This window comes from Bos indicus, chromosome X, assembly GCF_029378745.1.
Source record: "Bos indicus isolate NIAB-ARS_2022 breed Sahiwal x Tharparkar chromosome X, NIAB-ARS_B.indTharparkar_mat_pri_1.0, whole genome shotgun sequence".
Classification (NCBI taxonomy): Eukaryota; Metazoa; Chordata; class Mammalia; order Artiodactyla; family Bovidae; genus Bos; species Bos indicus.
Window position 1 is genome coordinate 24,490,360 of NC_091789.1, and position 8,104 is coordinate 24,498,463.

An 8,104-nucleotide genomic window follows, 5' to 3' on the forward strand; every position below is an offset into this window, starting at 1 on the left:
TAGGAGGAAGGAGAGTTCCCTGCACCTGCTTGCCAAGCTCTGCTCTACTTGCTGAACTCTGATCAGCATAAACAGGTCGTTCTGGCTACAAGTTCCCCCAAATTCTCCTTACTTGTATGTTTAAGGCACACAAGCTCCCCTGTGTAAAGCTCTCTATTTACAATGAATCAATTATTTATTTTTATTATTTGATAATTTTATTAATTATTTAACTATTATTGGAGAAGGAAATGGCAACCCACTCCAGTATTCTTGCCTGGAAAATCCTATGGACAGAGGAGCTTGGTGGGCTACAGTTCGTGGGGTTGGCAAGAGTCAGATATGACTGAGCACACACACAATTATTAATTATTCTTACTGTTCAAAAGAAACTTTCACACTGCCCAGCCAAACACTTAGCCCCAAGATGCTGAGAGTGGGCACAAGGACAGAGCCCAATTCGCATCATGGATTCTGGTCATTGGGGTCATACTTGATCATGACTTTCAACCCCAAACCCTTTTTGGAGGTTTCAAAAGCCCCCAGAGCTTTCACCATAGGAAACCGATGGGTGACCAAGGGCTTTACATTCACAAACTTGGATGCAAGTGTTGAAATAACCATTGGCCACATTTTGCAGTAGCGAAATGCCCTTGATATCCACCTTCCAGGTGGCTGCATGCACGAAGGGCCCACTGGTCATCTCAGAGCCCAGCACCACCAGCACCAGCCCACCAGGATGAGTCTGGTAGATATCTGCCTGGATGGAGGTCTCTGCTCCTGTGCACTTGATGGTGACTTCCAGCTTGCTGCCCAGAAGACCTTCTGCTTTCTTGGCTATTTCCTGAGGGCTCTCATTGGAGTCCAGAGGATGAAATCAGCCCCAACTTCCTTGGCTTTAGACAACCGAGAGGCTGACAGATCAGTCACCACCATTTGAGCTGCACCCATCGCCTTGGCTGTGAGGAACTGACCAGTCCATCTGGCCCAGCTCCACACACAAGGACCTTGTTTCCAGTTTGCCGGCAGGCATGAATCCCCACAGACAGTGGCTCAACCAGGGCCCCTTCCTCAAAGGTGACATTGTCAGGAAACTTGTAGCAGAAATTAGCCTTGTGCTTGTAGAACTGGCAGAGGTTCCCATCATCGGGCGGCATGGCACAGAAGAAGATGGTTGGTGACAGATTGTATCGGCCAGTCTTGCAGAGTTCATCAAGTTTCTCAAGGAGCTCCAAGCTCAATGTCAACATGATCACCTGGTTATAAGTGCTTGACCGATGATTCCACTTTTATGACTGTTCTCAAAGCTTTATGCCCTAGCACCATTGGCTTTTTCACAACAAAATTTCTGATTCGACCATGCTGCCGGCCATGGACATCTGAACTACAAATTCCGACAGGATGTATCTTCAGTAGCACCTCATTTGGGCCTGGTTCAGGGATAGGATAGTACTCCAAGTGCAGGTCTCTGGGTCCATGCACCACCAAGCAGAGGTCGTCAGGCTTGGCTGCCGCCATGTTTGTCCCTCCCTCCTTTCCGGTCAGGGCTGCTGTCTGCTGTTCATGAGATGGTTTAGTTTGCAGCCCCTGGAGGGTTCTCCCAGATTTTAAATTGTGAAAGTGGTTGAATCCAGTTTAAAAACCAAGAGAAAGCTGTTGGCAACTCTAGCTGGGGATCCCACAGTATATAAAATAGGGAAGCAATTCAGAATTTTTCAAGGTGAATTCATGGTTGTGTTGAGTAGATCTTTGCTAATTTCTGCAGTTGGCTCTTGAGAATCTCTCTGCTTTGGAGCACATTGCTCAGAGAATTTTCAACTCTAAGGATCAGAAGGAATCTTAAAAGTCATCTTTTTTAAATCTGCTCACCAACAATGAGTGGAATGTAGCAGGGAAGGTGCCAGGGACAACGGTGAGGGGACATGTGGCTTAAGGATTTTATGCCCACTTCATTCAGCTTCAGGAAGGACAGATACTAAAGGAAGGGAGAGAAATCAAGTGGGGAAAGAGGTTGAATAAGAATGAAATCAGTTGGATTTACAACTAAGGGAGAAGGCCAGCTTTTGAGACTCTTTCTAAATTCCTGCCAGCTGCACTTCATTATTCCATTCTCTGGGATCAGATCCTGTTTTATGAACTCTATCCTAGCACTGATCACTGTTATCTTTCAATGTGTCTATATGTTCTTTTAGACCAGGAGCTCTTGGAGAAAAAAAGCCACAGCCTCACTCATATGTGTAGCCTTTCCAGTCTTTGATACTTAGGGACTTAGCTGATAGTATGGTTGCACAGCTACAAATGGGGGCTTTAGCATCAGTAAAGCTGACTCCCAGCTTCAGTAGCTTCAGATTGGAAATCTCTCCTTGATTTTGACTGGCTCTGTGACCTTGGGCAAGTTACTTAAGTCTTAGCGATCTCATACATAAGATGAAGAGTAAGAATGAGTTGTAAGGATGAGAGCTGTGTAGAGTCCTTGGCACTTGGCAAATGATTGCTGCTGAGGTTCAGATTAGCAGGCCTCAGGAAGTGCTTGCTGGGGGCCTTCCCTGGTGGTCCATTGATTAAGGTTCCATATTCCCAATGCAGGAGGCACAGGTTCAATCCCTGGTCGGGGAAGTAAGATCCCACATGCTCTAAGGCATGGTTGAAAAAAAAGAAATGTTTGCTGAGGTAATTTTCCAGGGGCAGAGGGAAGAGCTCCAGACTCATGAGGCACGACTTGAGCTGACTGCCAGGAGTGCTGAAGCCATTCTTAATTCTTGAATCTCAGAGTGGTGACTGCCTGACTCTGATCAACTGGGCTACCTAAGTTCAGCTAACTTAAGATCATGTGGCTCTGTTGTTCTGGAGACCTCTTTGATTTGGTTCACCTGTCCCTTAATCCAGGGTAACAGGTTAGGTTTTACCAATGCTGCTGCCAGGGGAGGAGACGGTGGAGCACATGCTAAGGAGTCAGGAAGTAAACATGTGCACCCCTTTTCCTTCTAGAGCTGGACTTTGTTGTTGTTATTCATGTCTGACTCTTTGTGATCCCACGGACTGCAGTGTGCCAGGCTTCCTTGTCATTCACTATCTCCCAAAATTTGCTCAAACTCATGTCCATTGAGTCGGTGGTGCCATCCAGCCATTTCATCCTCTGTCATCCCCTTCTCCTCCTGCCTTCAATCTTTCCGAGCATCAGGGTCTTTTCCGATGAGTCAGCTCTTCTCATCAGGTAGCCAAAGTATTGAAGCTTCAGCTTCCTTCCAATGAATATTCAGGGTTGATTTCCTTTTAGGATGGACTGGTTTGATCTCCTTGCAGTCCAAGGGACTCTCAAGAGCCTTTTCCAACACCACAGTTTGAAAGCATCAATTCTTCAGTACTCAGCCTTCTTTATGGTCCAACTCTCACATCTGTACATGACTATTGGAGAAACTATAGCTTTGAGCATATAGACTCTTGTCGGCAAAATGATGTCTCTGCTTTTTAATACACTATTTAGCTTCATCATGGCTTTTCTTCCAAGGAGCAAGCTTCTTTTGTGGCTACAGTTACCATTTACTGTGATTTTGGAGCCCAAGAAAATAAAGTTTGTCACTGTATAGCCTTTATCTTGGGGTCCTTGAGTATTTTTCCCCAGACTAAATGGTGGGCCACATTGTTACTTATTTATTTTTTACAAACTAGTTCACCAGTTAAATCATTCTGACCACAGCACCTGTAGAGGAAGATGCCCCCTGCCATATGTTAGTAAGTGCCCCCAGGTAAGAGGCAGAGCAGTGCTTTGAGTCCAGGGCTTCTGGCTCCAAATGCAGTGGTCTTCCATAGGACCATAGCTACCTGTGGAATATGTGATTCAGGAATATTCCTGTAACAGAAAGGATGTTCCGTGTGGAAATGCCATGGGGGAAAAGGGACACACTGGAGGGTGGTCCCTTGGGTCTTGCCTCAGTCAGTCATCCTTGGTGGTGTTCAGATTTTGTTCAGGTAGCTTGAGAGGAGCTATGGGCCACAGGAAAGGGGGAGTTACAGAACAGGTAGAGCTCTTTGTGCACACCCTCCACAGCACCACAACAGCACCTTCATCCAGCATAAGATGGTATTTGTAGACATGGTACTGTTGCCGTTAAATATTTGTTTTCACAGATTCTTCATAGGCTGCATTGTTATTGGTAATTATAATCATGATTGTCATTGCCGTCATGAATCATTTCTTCAACAAATGTATGTAGGTCTACCCTCTGCTAGGTGTTAGGCAGAGAGGGATGCAGGAGATACAAAAGAGTGCTTGTCCCCAAAAAGCACACAGTCTAGTGTAGACCAGGGGTTATGAGAGTGTGGTGGGTGCTGTTGTGGGGGAAGCACACAGGGTGTCATGGGGCAGCAATCTCATCCTTGGGAGTTTTCAGAAACTTCCTGGAAGACATGCCTCCTGATTTGAGTCTTGAAAGAGAAACCAAGTTATTAGACAAAACCAAAAATGGGAGTTCCGTCCAATTAAAGGGCAAAGCACATGCAAAGGCACAGAAGTGGGAGATGAGTTTGATTGCAGGATAAGACATGAGGAGGGGAGCAGAGTGAGACACTAATAATGCTATTACTACATAATATAATGTATTATATATAATAATACTACATTATGATTATGGAAGGTAACAATAGCATAGCACTTACCTTGTGTCAGATACTGTGTTCACCATTTAACAGTTGATAGAAGGCGATGGCACCCCACTCCAGTACTCCTGGCTGGAAAATCCCATGGACAGAGGAGCCTGGTAGGCTGCGGTCCATGGGGTCACTGAGGGTCGGACACGGCTGAGCGACTTCACTTTCACTTTTCACTTTCATGCATTGGAGGAGGAAATGGCAACCCACTCCAGTGTTCTTGCCTGGAGAATCCCAGGGACGGGGGAGCCTGGTGGGCTGCTGTCTATGGGGTCACACAGAGTTGGACACGACTGAAGTGACTTAGCAGCAGCAGCAGCAGCACATTTAAATGTCAAAGCAAGAAAAATAATAATTTTAACAGCTGAAATATAATAAGTATACCTTGTACACCAGGCACTAGACTGATTTTTGTGCATGATCTAACTTAATCTTCATTATTAACCCCAACAGCAGCTTCCCTTGTGGCTCAGCTGGTAAAGAATCTGCCTGCAATGTGGGAGACCTGGGTTTGATCCCTGCGTTGGGAAGATCCCCTGGAGAAGGGAAAGGCTACTCACTCCAGTATTCTGGCTTGGAGAATATCATGGACTGTATAGTCCATGGGGTCGCAAAGAGTTGGACACGATTGAACGACTCACTTTCATACTTCCCTGGTGGCTCAGATGGTAAAGAATCTGCTGGCAATGTGAGAGAGCTGGGTTCGATCCTTGGGTTGGGAAGATCCCCTGGAGGAGGGAAGAGATACCCACTCCAGTATTCTTGCCTGGGGAATTCCATGACAGAGGAGCCTGGCAGGCTATATTCCATGGGGTCACAAAGAGTTGGACACGACTGAGTGACTAACACTTTAACCCTTATACAGATCAGTCAACTGAGCCTCAGAGAGATTTAAATCATTGGCCCCAGGTCACAGAGATGGCGAATGGCCAAGCTGGGATTTGAACCCAGAAACTGACTGACTCTTAGTCATTAGGCTGCAGAGAGACAGCTGTTTCCTCTCAGTGCCTTGGACAGATGCCACTTTGGTGAAAAATTATCTCACCTGGGACTTCTCTGGTAGTCTAGTGGTTAAGACTCTGTGTTGCCTCTGCAGGGAGTGCTGGTTCGATCCCTGGTCAGGGAACTAAGATCCTGCATGCCCAAGCACAGACAAAAAAAAAGAGAGAGAGAGAGAGAGAACCTAAAATAAAATGATCCCACATTAGGCAAGATTGCCTGGACACTAATTCAGCCTCCTAGAATTAAGGCAGGTTATAATAATATAATGCCTACTCAAATGGACCCTGAAGCCAGCAGACAGGTGATATTTGGTGACTCTTGAAGAGAGGGCTCCCTGTGCAGGAGTTCAGAAACTGTTATTAGGCAGAATCTCTGCATACAGGAGAACCTCTGGGATCCTGCAAGGTCTTTTTTAGAAACACTAAAATCCCATGTAGGCAGAATAAACAGAGCATCACAAATTGGGTTCCAATGCCAGTGGTGAGCTCTTTGTACAGAAGAACTCAGTCTCCCTTCCAGGCCATCAGAAGCCAGTTTCCTTCCCGGCAGAGCTTGCCCTGACTAACCAAGCTGCACTCCCCTGGACCTTGCAAGACCACCTCTGCAACTCCAACTGTAGCTTCGGCTTCAGCTCTATTTGCTTTTATGCCTGGGTTCTGGCCCTAGTTCTTGTGCTGATTAGCTGTGTGACTACGGGCACATCCCTTAACCTCTCTGAACTTGCTTTCCTCATCTGTTATGTGAGGCTGTGGTTTCTCACCTTGCCTACCTCCCTGGGCTGTGGAAGACAAAATGAGAGGAGGTGCAGATTGGGGCCTTGAGAATGCACAAGCGTAAGAGGTGATTCTTACTCTGTCTACTTGGTTCATCTCCTGCATGGACATTTTTAAATTAACTAAGGACAAGAACACGGCCTTCACTTTTTTGGGGGGAACTTGAGAATATGAGTCTGTTTGTGCTGATGGGCATTTGCCCAGAGGCCACCTTGGTGCTGTCAGCAACTACTTCATAAGGCTTGAGCAGCTGCTTATTTCTTTCATATTGTTATGATTTCATGTTATAGAGTTGTTGGAGAGAGCTTCACCACCCCACCTCCTTTGGAAAAGAGTGGCTCTCGGTTGTCTTCAGAGCTCTTGAATAGTTGCAAAAGTCGCAAGCAGGCCTGAGTATACTCCTTTCACTTGTGAGGGGTGAGCACGCTGATGGCAGTAATTAATTGACTGGGGGCGGGTGGGGAAGATAGCTTTGTAAACTGAGGACAAGTGAGCGAGTCATGCTACCCAGGCTGACCCCCTCACCTGGGCAGGCTCTGAGGACACCTGCCTCCCATCATTAGGGCCGCTGAGCCCATTGACACAGCCTGACTGCCTCCGCTGGTGGGGGGAACAAAGCCGAGCATTTACTGGCTGGAGTGCAGAGATGAATACAATGAGGCTCTTCGACCAGGCCTGGCCCAGACAGCTGCTCAGGCAAAGGGGTTTCGAATGAACGTGTTTCTATTTAGAACGTGTATGTTTTGATTGAATTTGAAGAAAAGCATGAGGTGGTTCCCTCTTTGGAAAACAAACTAATTATATACTCCTGTGTTGTCTGGTGGTCGGAAGCCGAATATGTCCACAACAGTACTTTATGGAGAGAATTTTCTTCCCTGTTGGTCGTGAGATGCCTCTGTAGGGCCACAGCTGCCACTTTTTCAAAATCACATGGCTCGTGGTTTAAAAGGACTCTAGGGAAACCTTGAGTGCTGTAAATATTCTGTTTTTAATTGGGAATTACCACCCTATAATTTTTGTGCTCTCTTAATTTGGTTTGGCACATACTGGGTTTTCCCTGGAGTTGGGATCCAGTATCTAAAAAGGTGATTTGCTCTTCTGTGGGCAGCAGAAAAGGTTCTACGGAAGGAAGAGCTGGTGGACCAAGTGACACCCAAAGCCGTTACTGGACTGAACCATTTGCATTTCCATTCAGGTCATGATGTCTCAGCCAAGCTATTGACTTAGTGCTGTTTTGACTTGGGTGGCTTTGACTCTTCTATTCAGGCTTTAGAAACATCATTGAGTTAACAGGCCACACACCAATTCACCCTTCTCCCTCCCTACTCTTCAGCCCCTTTGTGTTAGATAAGGAGGCCTTTCCCTGCTACAAAAAAGGTAGCAGGCCCGAGTTTCCATGAGCTCTGTGCCCCTTATACCACCCCCAATTTAGTCTTTGTGCAGGGCTGCTTTTGTTTCCTTCTGAGAATTAAAAGTTAATTGATACCTCAAATGGATGTTGGTCACAAAGCATTTCACCTCCAATGCAGTCCTGCATCCCATTAGATTAACCCTCTTCTGCAGTTCATTGTAAATAAACATCCCACAACAAAAAAAGCTTACCTACCTGAATTCACTTGGTTTCTGCAGTGGAGCTAAAATTCTATGACAATGTCACTGGGTTAATTAATTTAGATTGATGACTTTTGGAGTTCTGTTTTCCT

General features: G+C 46.1%; 1 pseudogene; it reads right to left on the reverse strand.

Moving 5' to 3' along the window:
• Positions 1-444: 444 nt before the first annotated feature.
• On the reverse strand, positions 445-1,497 carry LOC139180916 (sorbitol dehydrogenase pseudogene; annotated as a pseudogene).
• Positions 1,498-8,104: the final 6,607 nt, after the last annotated feature.